This window comes from Oncorhynchus masou, unplaced genomic scaffold (genome assembly GCF_036934945.1).
Source record: "Oncorhynchus masou masou isolate Uvic2021 unplaced genomic scaffold, UVic_Omas_1.1 unplaced_scaffold_4081, whole genome shotgun sequence".
Lineage (NCBI taxonomy): Eukaryota > Metazoa > Chordata > Actinopteri > Salmoniformes > Salmonidae > Oncorhynchus > Oncorhynchus masou.
Genome location: NW_027010481.1, coordinates 1,259 through 21,060, shown reverse-complemented (window position 1 = coordinate 21,060; position 19,802 = coordinate 1,259). Strand labels below are relative to the sequence as shown.

The window sequence follows — 19,802 nt, the reverse complement described above, 5'->3', positions numbered from 1 at the left end:
AAATAACACGTATGGAATCATGTAGTAACCAAAGTGTTAAACAAATCCAAATTTATTTTAGATTTCAGATTCTTCAAAGTAACCACCCCTTGCCTTTATGACAGCTTTGCACACTCTTGGCATTCTCTCAACCAGCTTCACCTGGAATGCTTTTCCAACAGTCTTGAAGGATTTCCCACATATGCTTAGCACTTGTTGCTTTTCCTTCACTCTGCGGTCCAACTCATCCCAAACCATCTCAATTGGGTTGAGATTGGGTGATTGTGGTGGCCAGGTCATCTGATGCAGCACTTCACCCCTTTCCTTCTTGGTCAAATAGCCCGTACACAGCCAGGAGGTGTGTTGGGTCATTGTCCAGTTCAAAACAAATGATAGTCCCACTAAGCGCAAACCAGATGGGATGGTGTATCGCTGCAGAATGCTCTGGTAGGCATGCTGGTTAAGTGTGCCTTGAATTCTAAATAAATCACTGACAGTGTCACCAGCAAAGCACCGCCACACCATCACACCTCCTCCTTAATGCTTCACAGGGGGCACCACATATGTAAAGATAATCTGTTCACCTACACTGCATCTCACAAAGACATTCTAAGAGTGTGCAAAGCTGTCATCAAGGCAAAGGGTGGCAACTTTGAAGAATCTCAAATACAAAATATATTTGGAATTGTTTAACACTTTTTTGGTTACTACATGATTCCATATGTGTTAATTCATAGTTTTGATGTCTGCACTATTATTGTGCAAAGTAGAAAATATTAAAAATGAAGAAACCCCCTGGAATGAGTAGGTGTGTCCAAACTTTTGACTGGTACTGTACATGTAGGTAGAGGTTAAGTAACTATGCATAGATAACAAACAGAGAGTAGCAGCAGCGTAAAAATGCAAATAGTCCAGGTAGCCATTTGATTAGCTGTTCAGGAGTCTTATGGCTTGGGGGTGGAAGCTGTAAGAAGTCTTTTGGACCAAGACTTGGTGCTCCTGTACTGCTTGCCGTGGTACAGAGAGAACAGAACAGTCTATGACTTGGGTGGCTGGAGTCTTTGGCAATTTTAGGGGCCTTACTCTGACTCCACCTGGTATAGAGGTCATGGATAGCAGGAAGCTTGGCCCCAGTGATGGTCTGGGCTGTACACACTACCCTCTGTAGTGCCTTGCGGTCGGAGGCAGAACAGTTGCCATACCAGGCAGTGATGTAACCAGTCAGGATGCTCTCGATGGTGCAGCTGTAGAATCTTTTGAGGATATTTTCATTCTCCTGAGGGGGAATAGGCGTTGTCGTGCCCTCTTCACGACTTTCTTAGTGTGTTCGGACCATGATGTAGACACCAAGGAACTTGAATCTCTCAACCTGCTCCACTACAGCAACGCCAATGAGAATGGGTGTGTGCTCAGCCCTCCTTTTCCTGTAGTCCACAACCATCTCCTTTGTCTTGATCACATTGAGGGAGAGGCTGTTATCCTGGCACCACACTCCCAGGTCTCTGACCTCCTCCCTATAGGATGTCTCATCGTTGTTGGTGACCACCACTGTTGTGCCATTGGCAATCTTAATGATGATGTTGGAGTTGTGCTTGGCCATGCAGTCATGCGTGATCAGGGAGAACAGGAGGGGACTGAGCACACACCCTTGTGGGGCCCAGTGTTGAGGATCAGCGTGGCAGATGTGTTGTTACCTACCCTCAGGAAGTCCAGGATCCAGTTGGAGAGGAAGGTGTTTAGTCCCAGGATCCATAGCTTAGTGATGAGCTTTGAGGGCACTATGGTGTTGAATGCTGAGCTGTAGTCAATGAATAGCATTCTCACGTAGGTGTTCCTTTTGTCCATGTGGGAAAGGGCAGTGTGGATAGCAATAGAAATTGAGTCATCTGTGGATCTGTTGGGGTGGTATGCAAATTGGAATGGGTCTAGGATTTCTGGGATAGTGGTGTTCATGTGATCCATGACCAGCCTTTCAAAGCACTTCATGGCTACAGACGTGAGTGCTACGGGTCGGTAGTCATTTAGGAAGGTTACCTTTGTGTTATTGGGCACAGGGACTATGGTGGTCTCCTTGAAACATAATGGTATTACAGACTTGGTCACGGAAAGGTTGAAAATATCAGTGAAGACACTTGCCAGTTTGTCAGTGCATGCTCTGAGTACACGTCCGGGTAATCTGTCTGGCCCTGCAGCCTTGTGAATGTTGACCTGTTTAAAGGTCTTACTCACATCGGCTCCTGAGACCGTGATCCCACAGTCATCCAGAACAGCTGGTACTCTCATGCATGATTCAGTGTTGCTTGCCTCGAAGCAAGCATAGAAGTCATTTAGCTCATCTGGTAGGCTTGTGTCACTGGGAAGCTCGCAGCTGTGCTTCCCTTTGTAGTCCGTAATAGTTTGCAAGCCCTGTCACATCCGACAGTGACGGAGACGGTGTAGGACAATTCAATCTTAGTCCTGTATTGACGCATTGCCTGTTTGATGGTTTGTCAGAGGGCATAGCGGCATTTCTTATAAGCGTCCGGGTTAGAGTCCCAACTCAGTGAGGATGTTGCCTGTAATCCATGGCTTCTGGTTGGGGTATGTACAAACGGTCACTGTTAGGAAGACATCATCGATGCACTTATTGATGAATCCAGTGACTGATGTTGTGTACTCCTCAATGCCATCGGAAGAATCCCGGAACATATTTCATTCTGTCCTAGCAAAACAGTCCTGTAGCTTAGCATCTACATCATCTGACAACTTCCGTATTGAGTGAGTCACAGGTAGTTCCTGCTTTAGTTTTTGCTTGTTAGCAGGAATCTAGAGGATAGAGTTATGGTCAGATTTGCCAAATGGAGGGCGAGGAGAGCTTTGTATGCATGCTTGTGTGTGGAGTAAAGGTGGTCTAGAGTTTTTCTCCTCTGGTTGCACATGTAACATGCTGGTAGAAATGAGGTAAAACAGATTTAAGTTTCCCTGTATTAAAGTCCCCAGCCACTAGGAGCGCCGCCTCTGGATGAGAATTGTCTTGTTTTATTATGGCCTTATACAGCTCGTTGAGTGTGATCTTAGTTTCAGCTTCAGTTTGTGGTGGTAAATAGACAGCTACGAAGCTACAGCTTATCATGAGATACTCTACCTCAGGCGAGCAAAACCTCAAGACTTCCTTAATATTAGATTTCGTGCACCAGCTGTTATTTACATATTGACACAGACAATCACTCCTTGTCTTACAAGAGGCAGCTGTTCTATCTTGCCAATGCACGGAAAACCCAGCCACCTGTATGTTATCCATGTCATCATTCAGCCACAACTCTATGAAACATAAGATATTACAGTTTTTAACATCCCATTGGTAGGTTAGTCTTGATCGGAGCTCATCCATTTTATTATCCTATGATTGCACGTTGGCTAATAGGACTGATGGTAGAGGCAGATTACCCACTTGCAGTCGAATCCTTACAAGGCACCACGACTTATGTCACCGATATCTCTGTCTCTTCTTCATGCAAATGATGGGGAATTGGGCCTTGTCCAGTGTCTGAAGTAAATCACTGGCGTCCGACTCCTTAAAGAAAAAATCTTCATCCAGTACGAGGTGAGTAATCGCTGTCCTGATATCCAGAAGCTCTTTTCGGGGGTCATGAGACAGTAGCAGAAACATTATGTAAAAAATAAATTACAAATAACGCAAAAAAAACACACAATAGCGCAATTGGTTGGAGCCCGTAAAATGGCGACCATTTCCTCGGCGCAATTCTGCTTATATGGCATTCATAAAGCCTTAATAAGCCTTAATAAGCCTGACAGAATTTATAAACAAAGTAATACTGTATAACGTGTGATATGAAAGGTCTCGGCCTATATATAAATCCAGGGCTTTGGCAAATGTGATCCTTTGCCACTAATTATGAAGTATGAAATTTGCTTAAAGGGGCAATCAGCAGAGGCTACATACATTTTCTTTTTACAAATTAAAGATATGTGTAAAAAGGCCGTCCTGCTCCTCTCCTCTCTACCTAACTTCACCGCACAGTCCCTTCAGCTTCCCTTCGGTCCCGTTAGTTTGGCTGCTCAGCCTACCTTCATTATGCCTCACCCATCAAAGTCCTGCCATTCCCAACCAATCAGAGCTCTTGGAGATGTGCATCTGGACTCTGAACACCGTACCCACCCTCAGGTCAGAATGTTATCATCATCCGAAGGGAGAAGACGCATGTTTTGGAAAGCTTTGCATTGTCGACGGCAACAGGAATGTCTGACTGTTGTGCAAAGTAATTGGTTTCTCTCTCTCTCTCCAAGGGGAGAATGTTTAAGTTTATGTTTATATTTATATTGATGCAGTGTTTATAGCCCTTTATAGACATGTTGTAAGTGTAATGCCATTTCCATTTATTTATGTACATATAGGTATAGTGTATAGTTTTAATCCTTATCTAATACTGTTTACATGTGTGCAAATCTTTGTCTTATAGAACCACAACAATAAGATTCCATGTCAATCAGATTACCAAATCCATATAAACCTCTTCAAATGGAAACAGATGTGTCTGCGTGTTTGTGTATGGTGGTGACTGTCAAGAGTACTGTGATGGGCTCAACATCAGGTTCTAACTGGACAGCACTATAGAGGACAGAACCAAACCAATCTGTTGAGTTAGGGCATTCACAGCCAACCGCTCAGACGGGTGAGGGCATTCACAGCCGACCGCTCAGACAGGTGAGGAGACACCAGCCAACCCTTTTTAACTTGGTCTAGACCAATTTTTTTTTATATGTAACCTTTATTCAACTAAGCAAGTCAGTTAAGAACAAATTCTTATTTACAATGATGGCCTCCCCCAGCCAGACCCGAACGACGCTTGGCCAATTGTGTGCCTCTCCCTATGGGACTCCCAATCACGGCCGGTTGTGATACGGCCTGGAATCAAACCAGGGTCTGTAGTGACGCATCTAGCACTGAGATGCAGTGCCTTAGACCGCTGCGCCACTCGGGAGCCCATTATGGATTTAGTGACCAACAGTTTTTTACATGGTCTCTATTTTCTCAGTTTAGCGACCAATAGATTTTACAATATGTACAGATTGATTCTTGAAGAATATAATTTATAGAATGCCTCATGAGTTTAGTTCAACTGTCGTACCCCATCAGAATCCAAAATATAAGCCTGTTGTACTCCAATGTTTGTAAATAAAGTAAATGTGAACAAACACTCAAAACATGATTAAAACTACATGATGAACTGGGTTGTTCAAGCCCTGAATGCTGATTGGCTGACAGCCGTGGTATACCAGACACGGGTATGACAAAACACTTATTTTTGTCATATGGGTATGACAAAACGGCTATGACAAAACACTTATTTTTACTGCTCTAATTGCATTTATAACCAGTTTATAATAGCAGTAAGGCACCTCAGGGTTTGTGGTATATGGCCAATATACCACGGCACCCTGCATTGCCTTGTGCTTAATAACAGCCCTTAGCCCGCACACCCCTCGTGCCTTATTGTTAAAGTATAATGTTGATATCATGGATGGTCAGTCCTTGCATACATAGCTCTGTCTATGAATGAAAGAGTGGTTACATTTATCCAGCTGTATCCCTCAGTTTTTTACTGCAACATAGACGGGATGACGGCTTAGTTATTATTTATTCTGCTGACTTTCGCTTTAGTAATTTATGAAGGCTTCATTAATCGTTAAAAATTGTAGTTCGTTTAAAGTTGAACATAACATTTAAAGTAACTGTTACAGTTAATGGGTCAACAGTTTTAACGAGTGAACAAAAACATTACGCAACTAAAAATATGATGCAAATAGGCCTATAGATTACGGAAATTATATTTAAAAAACATAATAATTCAGTAAATCTAGGCAACATAATTATTTAAACAGTAAAGTATTTTTAGCAAAACAAAACTCACAGTGCAAGTTGTTCGATCAGCTAAATCCGAACATCACAATTCAATAATGCGAACTCAAGTTCCCTCCGCCCAGATGTAGGCTCCGTGAGTAACTGAAATACATCGTACTGTAACGCATAGAATAGATCGTGTACATTACGCAGTGTGGTCACAGAGATGGGATTACTGCCATCTACTGTCCAATCTAACTAAGAACACTATGGGCCAGTTTCTCAGAGATGGATTAGCCTAAACCTAAACCTAGAAATAAAAATTCTTTAAATGGAAATCCCCATTGGTCATGTTTTTAGTCCAGCTGTGTCAGGAAGCCAGCCCTTTAAAGGGACAATCTGCAGTTGCCACATACATTTTTGGACATATAAATTAATATGTACCCATTGATTTTTAAATAATATAGAATTTATGCTTCATGAGCCCCATTAGAACCCAAAATATAAGCTTGCTTTTCTCCAATGTTTGTAAACATTGTAAATGTAAACAAACACTGTATAGCCTCAAAACATGCTTAAAACTATAATGTTCATATATTGCATCCACAGCTATGCCTATGCATTTGAGAGTGGTTACATTTATCTAGGCCCATCCTTGAGCTTTTTACCGGAACAGAGGGGGCGGCCGCTTTGTTATTGTTTCAACTAAGGATTGCCCCTTTAAGTATTGTACTCGTAGCCTAATCTCAGAAATCCCAGACCTAGGTGTGTATGCTGGAACACTGAGGGTATTTGATTAATGCCCTGGTTAAACTGGGTTAGTGTAGATTGCATTCGTTTTGGAACTGGCTGCCTCCTGGGCGTGAGCCAGGTGCTCCATTTTGGCCGACAGTAGAGTCGGCTCAAAACAAAAGTGGCCATAGGTTAAGCATGTTGAATAAATTGTAGGACTCTGTTTTCACGTGCAAAAAGTATTGCTTTTGATCAAAACACTATCTGCATTCCCAATGAAAGAGTTAGGGAAAAAAATGGTTAAAGAAGGATGTAGGTTTCTGAACGATGCATCATGCTGCCTTGTTGACAACATGACCGAGCAGAGCAGATTACTGTTCCATTTGAGAAAGGGTGCTCCTCCCTCACTGCATAGCCCAGTGCACTGCAGTTCAGCTGAATCAAGCTCCCTCAGTGGTAACATTGTGGGAGGCAACCCATCTGTCTAGAAAGAGATTACTCAATGTCTATAGCAGTGGTTCCCAACCTGGGGTATTAGGACCCCCTAGGGGTACTTGGCCTATCCACAGGAGGCAAAAGAAAAACTAGTTTGTTAAAAGGCTGTAGAGAAGCTCTGTTTATTATTGATAATTTGTTCATGTTACTTGAGCAGTTCTTACAAAAACTACATTGCAATCAAACCATATAACTATTCTTCTTGTTTTAGGCACAAAATATGAGGAAAGCTCAGTCCAAAAGATTTATTCATGTTTTTGATTAGATCGAATATACAATGATTACAAAAATAACCCCTTGTGAATATAAAAATATGACATGGATATGAAAATATGAGTTGATCAATAAATAGCTTGAAAAAATGAAAAAACGGACTGGTGTATTTTGTTTTTTGACAAAAGGTGCATCACTGAAACTTACAGTTAGTAGAAACTTCTTACAATCCCACAGATGAAACAAGCTGAGAGAAATATTTTGCATCAACCAAACACACAAAAATATGCTCATCTCAAAGACAGACATCTGCATCATGTGGAAGTTCATGGGATCAATGTTCTTTGGGGTAAAAGTAAACTAAAGCATTCCATTGAGATTCACACACAACACCCACTCAACTTTAAAAAGCCTTTATAGTTATCAAAGACATCCAACACATAGGCCTATATATCATCTGCAAGAATGAACCTACCAGTACATGGAGTGCAGGATGGAGTGTGAGTGAGTGAATCAGATAGGTTCATCAGTATTCCAACCTCAACCCAACTCCTGAGCACATACAGACTTCTGTTCCTCTATCAATGGATGTTTAATACAGTGTAGGTATGCTTTGGGAAGTTTTAGGAGGTATACAGACTGCAGATAGAAACCACTGGTTGACCTAGAGGTCAGGGGCCACTCTATAACTCTGTACTGGTAGAGAGTTTTACTGTCTGTCTTCCTATTTAGTGTTCTTTCTTGGGTGGATATGTGACATTTAACACATTATTAACAGCCAGGTCTCCACAACGGCCAGAATTTAAACTCTTCTACTCTCTCTGCAGCATTATGGGGCGGCAGGGTAGCCTAGTTGTTAGAGCGTTGGACTAGTAACCGGAAGTTTGCAAGTTCAAACCCCAGAGCTGACAAGGTACAAAATCTGTCATTCTGCCCGTGAAAAAGGCAGTGAGCCCACTGTTCCTTGGCCGGCATTGAAAATAAAAATTTGTTCTTAACTGACTTGCCTAGTTAAATAAAGATAAAATGTGGATAAAGTACATTCATATTTCAAAGAGGCTGTAATACTAAAGTGACATTCTCTTAATTAGAAAAAAGCTTCAATGTTTTAATCTATTAAACCTACTCTTAATTCACAGTTTTCACTCCATTTTTATAAAATAACATCAGTTATTGTTATCAACCCAACAAATGAATCAATCTCATATATCAATCTCAACCCATTACAACACAAATATTTTTGTTATTGAATAAAATAATACAAACTATGTCCCACTCCATTACATTGAGCTGTATGTAGCGACAGCACCTTAACAAACCCTAACTAACCTCAGCAGCATCCTCGGACTGTGACACCATGCTCTTTCCTACCCCATTATGGCCAGTAAAGAGAATGGCAGGTAAGTCTAGTGAAGCTGGGGGGCTAGAGCTATGTGATGACAGGTGTGCACTTCAGAAACTCAGACAGACACCCACCACTCCTTTAAAACGCTGGTGATCCTTGTCCAATTAAGCCTCTGGTGCCTGGTGAAAGTTCAGAGGAGGCTGGTACCATTCCCAAGGCCCAGTTCTTATATCTCACTAGGGCAGCCTAAAACAGTGCAGCCAAAGCCCATGCTTCTTGTAACACCTTGTAATGTAATGTTTTTATTTAGGTAATTCCATTGATCATATAATGTAAAGAGCTCTTTCGTTGGAGGTGCCTCTTAGGTGGGACGTGAGGAGTTTGGTGGACACTCCAAGGGCATTAGGTGGGAGTTTACAGTCCAGTATAGTCTCAGGGAGCAGGGTCTGGTTGGCTCTGCATGCGTCTCTCTGCAGCTGCTGCCATGGTCCTGCGTCTCAGCATGGTCACGTCTGAGACAGGGCGTCTTCCTCCAGAGTGGGCAGGTCCTCCTCGTCCTCTGGGCTCTTTCTCAAGTATCTCCTGTGGGGAAATTAATTTTATTTACCTTTATTTATTTGAGGTCAATGTGGGTTGTGATCAGCAGACACAAAACAGAAGGAAATGCTCAGAAACAGAGAGTGGCAGGGAGAAACTGTCTGAACCAGTCCAATAAGAAACTTTCATTTTGCTAAACTTTGCTACGGTGTGTCCTTATAAACATAACAGTGATCTCAGTCATTTAGTTACAATAGAGCTATTCTGCTACTGCAGTTACTCAGTAAAAGAGCCAGTGACTGAACCCTGACCTAACAGACAAGAAACCACCACCAAGATAGCAACAGGTGTTTGCTCTCATCTAAGACTCTTATTTTGAAAAGATTGTCAGCTGAGGCCTGTTCAGGATGCCTGTTCACAGTTGCAAAACATTGACAGAAATTGATTGCGTAATAAGATATGATTGTCTGCGAAGTTGAATAGGATAGGTTATATTTCTATCTGCAAAGCTGGGAAGGTTTCCCCTCACTGAATACACCCGTTTCGTTTGACAGACTGGTCTAGTATTGCCGGTGGTGACAGTACAGTACCTGCGTGCCTGTTGCAGCAGCTCATCCTTCCTCTGTAGCAGCATCTTCTGTCTCTCCTCTGCAGACTTGGAGAAACGGCTCCCTCTGACCTCCAGGCTGTTCAGCTCTCTGGGAGCAGTCTCCACCCCCCCACTGGCTCCTGCCCCCTCCTCTGGGCCTGGGTTCACCTGCACGGGGGGAACGCTCAGCCGCCTGGAGGGGAGAGGCAAGACATCTTTAATCAACACCAGTTAACACCACAGTATACACCTTTAAACACATTTGACTAGATCCTGAACTCATTCCCTCTCATTTTCTGCCTAACCCTCAGAAAAGAGGGCCTTCTGGTCTATGTGAACCACCATGGTCAAAATACCCAATGAACTGAACTGGAGGACCTACCAGAGCAGGGAAGGGCACCACGATGCGTCCCTCCAGGATGTTGTCGGTGGTGACCTCCACAGAGCGGGTCAACTGCAGGTCCTGCAGCACCAAGTGGTAGGGAACCTGAGGAAACATCTCCTGGATCTGATGGGCCTGTGGGGAGTAGAACACTATGTTACCCAGCAGCCATCTCCATTCTAGTTAAGTCATATTGCTGCAATGAATACATTGAAAACAAAGCTGTTGATGAAGGGCAGGTGTAAAAACAATCTTCAAAGCTCAGATGATGCTTGCAAGACCTCTTGGAAGGATTAAACCTAGTCCAGGACTAAAACACATGCTAAAAGGAGAATCCCCTGGTGTCCCGGGAGGGGATTAGAGTAAGGCTGTGACTCACCATGGTGTTGAGCTGAGAGTTGTTGGCCTGCTGAGCGATAGCCAGGATGTTAGTCGTGTGCATCACCTCTACTGAGAAACTAGGCAGCCAGCTGGCAATGCGGGAGCCTGGGAGGAGACATCACCACAATAATCACTACCTGAAATGTGCACGATAAGAAGTGTCTAACAGTGTGATGTCTGTCTATGTGACTATCAACATGTTATATGCCAGAACTCATCATCATCAACCATACTTAATAGAATAGTCCATTCAGTGAGATCACCTGTGTTGTAAAACAAGTCTGTACGGCCTTACCATCAAAGTGGAAGAAGTGATTGTGTTGGTTGAGGAGTGGTCTGGCGTCTGCAGCGGGGCCCCCAGGGCCCAGGTTGTTCTCCAGTGGGAGGCCAGCCCCCTGCTGCTGGCCTCTGGCCGGACCTCCATCACCACTGATGTTCAGGGACATCCTGCATGTTGGACACGGCGTGTCCTGCTCCAGCCACGACCGCAGGCAGGAACTGAGGAATAGCAAACAGGAGCGTTAATGTACACAGATACGCATCAAACACAGGTACAGACAACACTCTTAGTGTCAATCAAAACAACACCAACATAATGCCACATTCAATCAAGTGTGAGGAAATAATGACTCCTGGGATTTTAGAGGTGCCAAGGTGGCTGGGTCAGTCTCTTACTTGTGGAAGAGGTGTCCACAGGGCAGTTTACGTGCTCTCTGCATGGTGTCCCAGCAGATGGCACAGTCATCATTGTTGGCTACCAGCTCCTCGGCTGTGGCCACTGCAAACCTGAGCGGTACAGAGGATAACAAATCTAGATCAACAACTACACTAGTCTCATGAATCGCTAACAGCTAGATAGCCCGTCATAAGAAAGCAGAGAGACTGCTACAGCTTCATACACTGAGTCTCAGCTAAGAGTGAAAGAACACCACCCATCACCTAATAAGTAACAGTAGGGAGGTATTATATACAAGACAGTAAGAGTCATCAGTAGGCTGGTCAGTAGACAGACCTGGCCTCCATGTTGTTGATGACACGGAGGTAGTTCTTGTGGCGTCGGATGCGGCGCTGCACCTCATGGAACAGATACCTCAGCTGCATGAAGATCACCAGACTGGCCATGGACAGCCAGATATTACCAAAGAGCTGAGGGGACAGGAGTCAAACGTTAAACACAGCTCTAAGATATTACCAAAGAGCTGAGGGGAGACCGGAGTCAAACGTTAAACACAGCTCTAAGATATTACTAAAGAGCTGAGGGGAGTCAAATATTAAACACAGCTCTAATGTATTACTAAAGAGCTGAGGGGAGTCAAATATTAAAACAGGTCTACAATCAAACTCAACTCTCATCTAACTGAATACTGTGGTGTTCTCTCAATTAATCTTTCCTCGATTACTCTCATCTGAGAGGAGACACTATGGACCTTCTCCAATTCAGTTGAGGAGGCGAGGAGATAGAATGCAAGGAATCAAAGAAAGACAAATTGAGATAGAGCCCTTATTTTAAATGCAGGCTAGTTCAGTCAGCCATCTTGTGTGCCTCTCAGTAGTGCTCTTACCCATTCAGTTAGTTCCCTTACTAATACCAGCCCGTAGTGCTCCCAGCTCTGTCACTCACCAGCATGTGAATGTGGTGCATAAGGTCCAGGGACAGCATAGACAGCTCCATGATGAAGTCAGTGTAGTAGACGTAGGAACCCTTACTCTCCCAGGTGCCTGGGTGGTTCAGATCCCACAGGTGAATGGTGTACCTGCAGAGAAACAGACTTAGTCAGAACCCTGCCCTGGTCACAATAATGCATTTTATTTGGACATTTTAGCACTTATGCTTTTGAATTGTACACAAATCAAATGTATTTATAAAGCCCTTTTACATAACTGGCTGTCACTAAGTGCTTATACAGAAACCCAGCCAACAACCCCAAAGAGTAAGCAATGCAGATATAGAAGCACAGTGGCTAGGAAAGACTCCCTAGAAAGGCAGGAACCTAGGAAGAAACCTACTGGTGGCAAGAAAAAGTATGTGAACCCTTTGGAAATGGATTTCCGCATAAATTGGTCATAGAATTTGATTTGCTCTTCATCTAGGTTACAACAAGACAAACACAGTCCGCTTAAACTAATAGCACACAAACAATTACACGTTTTCATGTCTTTATTGAACATTCACAGTACATGGTTGAAAAAGTATGTGAACTCTTGGATTTAATAACTGATTGACCCTCCTTTGGCAGCAATAACCTCAACCAAATGTTTTCTGTAGTTGCGGATCAGACCTGCACAATGGTCAGGAGGAATGTTGGACCATTTGCGTATTTTCGTCTGTTGAAGCCATTCCGTTGTTGATTTACTTCTGTGTTTTGGGACGTTGTCCTGTTGCATCACCCAACTTCTGTTGCATTTCAATTGGCAGACAGATAGCCTAACATTCTCCTGCAAAATGTCTTGATAAACTTGGGAATTCATTTTCCCGTGATGATAGAAAGCTGTCTAGGCCCCGAGGCAGCCCCAAACCATGATGCTCCCCCCAACATACTTTACAGTTTGGATGAGGTTGATGTTGGTGTGCCTTTGTTTTCTCCACACATAGTGTTCCTGTGCTTTTGCAGTCATCTTTGCAGGACGGCCACTCCTCGGGAGAGTAGCAACGGTGCTGAACTTTCTCCACTTATAGACAATTTGTCTTACCGTTCTGATGAACATCAAGGCTTTTAGAGATACTTTTGTAACCATTCCCAGCTTTATGCAAGTCAACAATTCTTAATCTTAGGTCTTCTGAGATCTCTTTTGTTCGAGGCATGGTTCACATCAGGCAATGCTTCTTGTGAATAGCAAACTCAAATTTTGTGAGTGTTTTTATAGGGCAAGGCAGTTCAAACCAACATCTCCAATCTCATCTCATTGATTGGACTCCAGGTTAGCTGACTCCTGACTCCAATCGGCTTTTGGAGAAGTCATTAGCCTTGTGATTCACATACTATTTCCAACCTACACTGTGAATGTTTAAATGATGTATTCAATATAGACAAGAAAAATACAAACATTTGTGTGTTATTAGTTTAGCGCACTGTTTGTCTATTGTTGTGACTTAAATGAAGATCAGATCAAATTTGATGACAAATTTATGCAGAAATCAGGTAATTCGAAAGGGTTCACATACTTTCTTGCCACTGTCGAGAGGAACCAGGCTCTATAGGGTGACCAGCCCTCAACTGTGCCAGATGGAGATAAGAGTACATAGTCATTAAGGCCAGACCAGCATCAACTTATTTTTGCTTGCGCTAATCAGTAGTTGTAGATCATCACTTAGCGTAACTCTCACTGGGCCAGGCCCTAAATGTATCAACATATCGATTGCGCCACCAGAGCTGGCAAAACCTTGGATCATTGTTATTCTAACTTCCGCGACGCATATAAGGCCCTGCCCCGCCCCCCTTTCGGAAAAGCTGACCACGACTACATTTTGCTGATCCCTGCCTACAGACAGAAACTAAAACAAGAAGCTCCCACGCTGATGTCTGTCCAATGCTGGTCCGACCAAGCTGATTCCACACTCCAAGACTGCTTCCATCACGTGGACTGGGACATGTTTCGTATTGCGTCAGGCAACAACATTGACGAATACGCTGATTCGGTGTGCGAGTTCATTGGAACGTGCGTTGAAGATGTTGTTCCCATAGCAACGATTAAAACATTCCCTAACCAGAAACCGTGGATTGATGGCAGCATTCGCGTGAAACTGAAAGCGCAAACCACTGCTTTTAATCAGGGCAAGGTGACTGGTAATATGACCGAATACAAACAGTGCAGCTATTCCCTCCGTAAGGCTATCAAACAAGCTAAGCGTCAGTATAGAGACAAAGTAGAATCTCAATTCAACGGCTCAGACACAAGAGGTATGTGGCAGGGTCTACAGTCAATCACGGACCACAGAAGAAATCCAGTCCAGTCACGGACCAGGATGTCTTGCTCCCAGGCAGACTAAATAACTTTTTTGCCCGCTTTGAGGACAATACAGTGCCACTGACACGGCCTGCAACGGAAACATGCGGTCTCTCCTTCACTGCAGCCGAGGTGAGTAAAACATTTAAACATGTTAACCCTCGCAAGGCTGCAGGCCCAGACGGCATCCCCAGCCAGAGCATACACAGACCAGCTGGCTGGTGTGTTTACGGACATATTCAATCAATCCCTATACCAGTCTGCTGTTCCCACATGCTTCAAGAGGGCCACCATTGTTCCTGTTCCCAAGAAAGCTAAGGTAACTGAGCTAAGCGACTACCGCCCGTAGCACTCACTTCCGTCATCATGAAGTGCTTTGAGAGACTAGTCAAGGACCATATCACCTCCACCCTACCTGACACCCCTAGACCCACTCCAATTTGCTTAACGCCCAAATAGGTCCACAGACGACGCAATCTCAACCACACTGCACACAGCCCTAACCCATCTGGACAAGAGGAATACCTATGTGAGAATGCTGTTCATCGACTACAGCTCGGCATTTAACACCACAGTACCCTCCAAGCTCGTTATCAAGCTCGAGACCCTGGGTCTCGACCCTGCCCTGTGCAACTGGGTACTGGACTTCCTGACGGGCCGCCCCCAGGTGGTGAGGGTAGAGCAACAACATCTCCACCCCGCTGATCCTCAACACTGGGGCCCCACAAGGTGCGTTCTGAGCTCTCTCCTGTACTCCTTGTTCACCCACGACTGCGCGGCTTACGCGCCTCCAACTCAATCATCAAGTTTGCGGATGGAACAGTAGTGGAGAGGGTAGTACGTTTTAAGTTCCTCGGCATACATCACAGACAAACTGAATTGGTCACCCACACAGACAGCATCGTGAAGAGGCGCAGCAGCGCCTCTTCAACCTCAGGAGGCTGAAGAAATTTGGCTTGTCACCAAAAGCACTCACAAACTTATACAGATGCACAATCGAGAGCATCCTGGCGGGCTGTATCACCGGCTGGTACGGCAACTGCTCCGCCCACAACCGTAAGGCTCTCCAGAGGGGTAGTGAGGTCTCAACAACGTATCACCGGGGCAAAGTACCTGCCCTCCAGGACACCTACACCACCCGATGTTACAGGAAGGCCATAAAGATCATCAAGGACAACACCCACCCGAGCCACTACCTGTTCACCCTGCTATCATCCAGAAGGCGAGGAGTCAGTACAGGTGCATCAAAGCTGGGACCGAGAGACTGAAAAACAGCTTCTATCTCAAGGCCATCAGACTGTTAAACAGCAACCACTAACATTGAGTGGCTGCTGCCAACACCACTGACTCAACTCCAGCCACTTCAATAATGGGAATTGATGGGAAAGGATGTAAAATATATCACTAGCCACTTTAAACAATGATACCTAATATAATGTTTACATACCCTACATCATTCATCTCATATGTATACGTATATACTGTACTCTATCATCTACTGCATCCTTATGTACATGTATCACTAGCCACTTTAACTATGCCACTTTGTTTACATACTCATCTCATATGTATATACTTACTCGATACCATCTACTGTATCTCTTGCCCTATGCTGCTCTGCACCATCACTCATTCATATCTTTATGTACATATTCTTTATCTTACACTGTGTATAAATTCGTTTTGGAATTGTTAGTGAGATTACTTGTTGGTTATTACTGCATTGTCGGAACTGGAAGCACAAGCATTTCGCTACACTCGCATTAACATCTGCTAACCATGTGTATGTGACAAATAAAATTTGATTTGAGGCAGAACGAACCTCCCCAAAATTCCCAACCAATGCAGCTCTGCGCACGTGCTCCTCTATTCATTTTAATGTGTTGACAGTTGGAGAAATTGATTGAGCCGCGTTGAGAATTCAAAAAGTACAAAAGCCAACAGTCCAACATTCTAGAACACTGTGCGTAAACGTTTGGACTCTGATATGCGCTTAATGCTATGGGTGTCCAGACAACACAAAGCAAAGCAACAACTCATACACTTGGCTCCTGTTTACAACGTTTTTGTATGATTTAGCATAACTAATTAATGAACCGCTCAATAAATACAGCTGACTGCAAGTCATCATGATCACCTTCTGTAGCACAAAGCAGTCTTTCAACGGGTGCACATCGTAACACATCTAATAGTATGCTAATATTAGAACTGGTTCATTCTCGATCCGCTACGTCATCTGTGTTGCAGTGCAGAGAGGTCTGCATTCTGCAAGGTCTTACCTCATGATGACATGTCCAGTCCGCACAGTAACCAGCAGACACTGAAAGACAGAAAGACATATGAATTATACATAAGTATTTTATACATCCTTTTTGTGAAACAAATGTAACTGATGACAATGATGTAATACTAATTTGTGACTGAGTAAACCTCCTTGTTAATGTAAGAGCTGGAACAAACTCCTGCAGAATGGTAGTCCCAACTCCCCCAGGAGGTTCAGCCAGCCTGCTCTAGTCTACACCAATGGGTGTGCCTATAGAAATACTTTCCGCCCAATAGAGAGCAAGAGTAAGGGGTCTTTTTGTTGGCTCTAACTCTGCCATGGTTCGTAGGGTTTTTAGATAAACGCCGAAAATACGGTCTTTGGTAAACACATGCTTAGGAGATCTGAGGCGTTTTGTTCTAGAAGAATCTTCATCAGCTAATGTCACTTTTTGTGCATTTTGAAACATTTATGTAATCAGAAAAAGCACAAAGGCTTCATAATTCATAAAGGTCATGTTAACTGACTGATATTCTCTCCAAGAACAAAATGTATAACATATCCTAAGCCTGTGTTAACCTCAGACCTTATTTTAGGTGTCTATTCCAAAACCCTATTCTTTCCCCATAGGAATTTCTGAATGAACCAGAAGTAACTAATTTCCGTTTATTAGGACCACATGCTGGTGAGCTCTTTAGGGTTAGGTCCTCACCTCGGCAGCCATGAAGGAGAGGGTGTGCATGCCATGGGCAGCGCCCAGCAGACCACAGATCACAGCCAGACCACAGCAGCCCAGCAGCAGAGACACCAGTAGGGTAAGGACACGCACATGGCTGTTCATAGAAGTAGTGGGGGAGAAGGACAGCTGCAAGGGGGAACAGGTACACATTAACCTACTGTATACACTCATCCAGAAAGAGAAATTACTAAACACACACACATATGTAGACGGACACGTACACCTACATATAACTTGTACTTTCATACAAAAGCGACCGACACACAGAATAACAATTTAGGGGTGGTTGCAGACTTCATAGGTACTAGACTTTCCCGTTGTGCATGTTTTTGGTCAAGAGGTAAGCTTTATCTGGGCAGTGTCACTGGAGCCCCATACTGTACTACTAACACATGCTCAAATAACATGTCTAGTGACACACAACAATATTGACACAGGTACAGCGACACATACAGGCTTGTTATGCAGCCTTTCATCTAACTTTACTGCAGACAGCAGCAACAAAGTACAGCATTACAACAGGTACCATGTCAGCTGATATAAGGGTCAAACCTAACACCCATTGATTGCAGACAGAGATGTCATTCTTCACAATATGGTGTGGTGTTCTGTTTTCTTATAGCTACAGCACACTACCTAAATGTTCATCTTAGTTTTTGTAGTCCCCCACTCTGTAGTTTGAGTCTATGAAGTGACTGAAACATTAGCTAAACCTAAGACCCTGGCCTACATACATACAGCAAGAACTAGGCTTATTAATAGGTCTGGCCTGGACCGGAAAGAGACCCGGTCTATGGCAGTCACTGTGACTGAATGTATAGCCAACAGCGTCATATCACTGGCATCTAACATAGGTATATATGTTTACAGGGTAAACAAGTCAACAAGGTCACTCTCCCTACAGTACAGTGGGTGGGCCCATCTACATTTTGTAATTTCCTTATTTCAGTTTTTTATTTTTTTATTCAGTACTCTAATAAGTTGTCATGCATACTGTGTAATAGCACTTGTTAGCCTATATAACTAGTTTTATAACATAATATTATTTTTTAAATTGAACCTTTATATCATGCCGTTACTCATAATTATTTAAAACTACTTATGACAAATGTTGTTATATAGCTGTTATAAAGGTTTATGAATGCATTCATAAAAGACACCAACAGTAAAGTGTTAAGCTATCTTAAGATGAATGCACCAATGTAAGTGACTCTGGATAAGAGCATCTGCTAAATGACAAATGTACTGTTAGAGGTTGATAAGACGTACGTATTCAAAGCGGTCCTTGCACAGCTGGACCATGAGGTGGAGGAAGACCAGGGCAGAGAACCACAGGCACCACATGACCACCTCCTCCACCATCTGAACGCTCAGCACCCCGAAGATAAAGATGAACTTATAGAAGATGAAGTTCCAGAACTTGTCCTTAAGGTGCTGAGGAGAGAGAGGAGGGAGTGGAGTAGAGGAGATGGGAAGAGAGAGGGGTGGAGAGAGGAGAGATCAAGACATTAGAACATGGATGGAGTGGTCAGAGTACACTAATAAACTCAAACCACCAGTGTGGGTTTCAATGATAAAATCTTGTTTTGCAGACTATTTGTGAAGGACATTTGTACTATTGTTTACATAAACACAGTTAGATGCCTAACCTTCAATAAGATGACATCAAATTATCCCAAATATCAGTTATTAGGTTACCACCACAACTCCAGCCTCACCTGCTTCTCACTGACTCGAAGGGGCCCAAAAAACCATGCACTGGATCATCTTAGCAATTAACATCAGGGAACAGAAAGCTGTATTCACCAACACCTGAGGAGTAGAGAAGAGCAGACCACTTAGCAACCATGTAACAACTAAGTAACGTAACAACAATATTGGCTGCTTGGCTGAGTTGAGCCTATCTTAAATAAGACTTACCCATACAAAAGAGACTGTCAGTGACCAGGTACCACATAACAGTGGTCGCCAATTCTGTATCTGCACCCACAACATCATCGCTAGTCACATGTTCTAGGCCGCCTCTATTATCCCCTACTAAGGGTGCAGGTGGTAGAGGCTCGTCCATGTCTGGAACCCCAAACCCCTGTTCTGTCACAGTAGTGTGTGGCGCTGAAGATGCTTCCAGCCAGCAGAGCCACACTCAGCGCTGTGTAGGTCTGCAGACTGGGCCAGGGAAACCTCTCCAGGAATAGCAGAGGCATTGGAATGTTAATATTGGAGGTCTCTCACACACAATACTTGTGAAGTTAGGCCTAATAGGCTTGACACTGATTTCCACCACACCGTAGCTCTGTCAGCAACCTGCAGGAAGGAAAACAAATCAGTAATGCATGGAACAAGCTAGCTAGTGTAACGGT

At 43.7% G+C, this 19,802-nt stretch overlaps 1 pseudogene; it reads right to left on the bottom strand.

The window, feature by feature from the left end:
* Positions 1–8,521: 8,521 nt before the first annotated feature.
* Positions 8,522–19,296, bottom strand: LOC135534883 (E3 ubiquitin-protein ligase AMFR-like; annotated as a pseudogene).
* Positions 19,297–19,802: the final 506 nt, after the last annotated feature.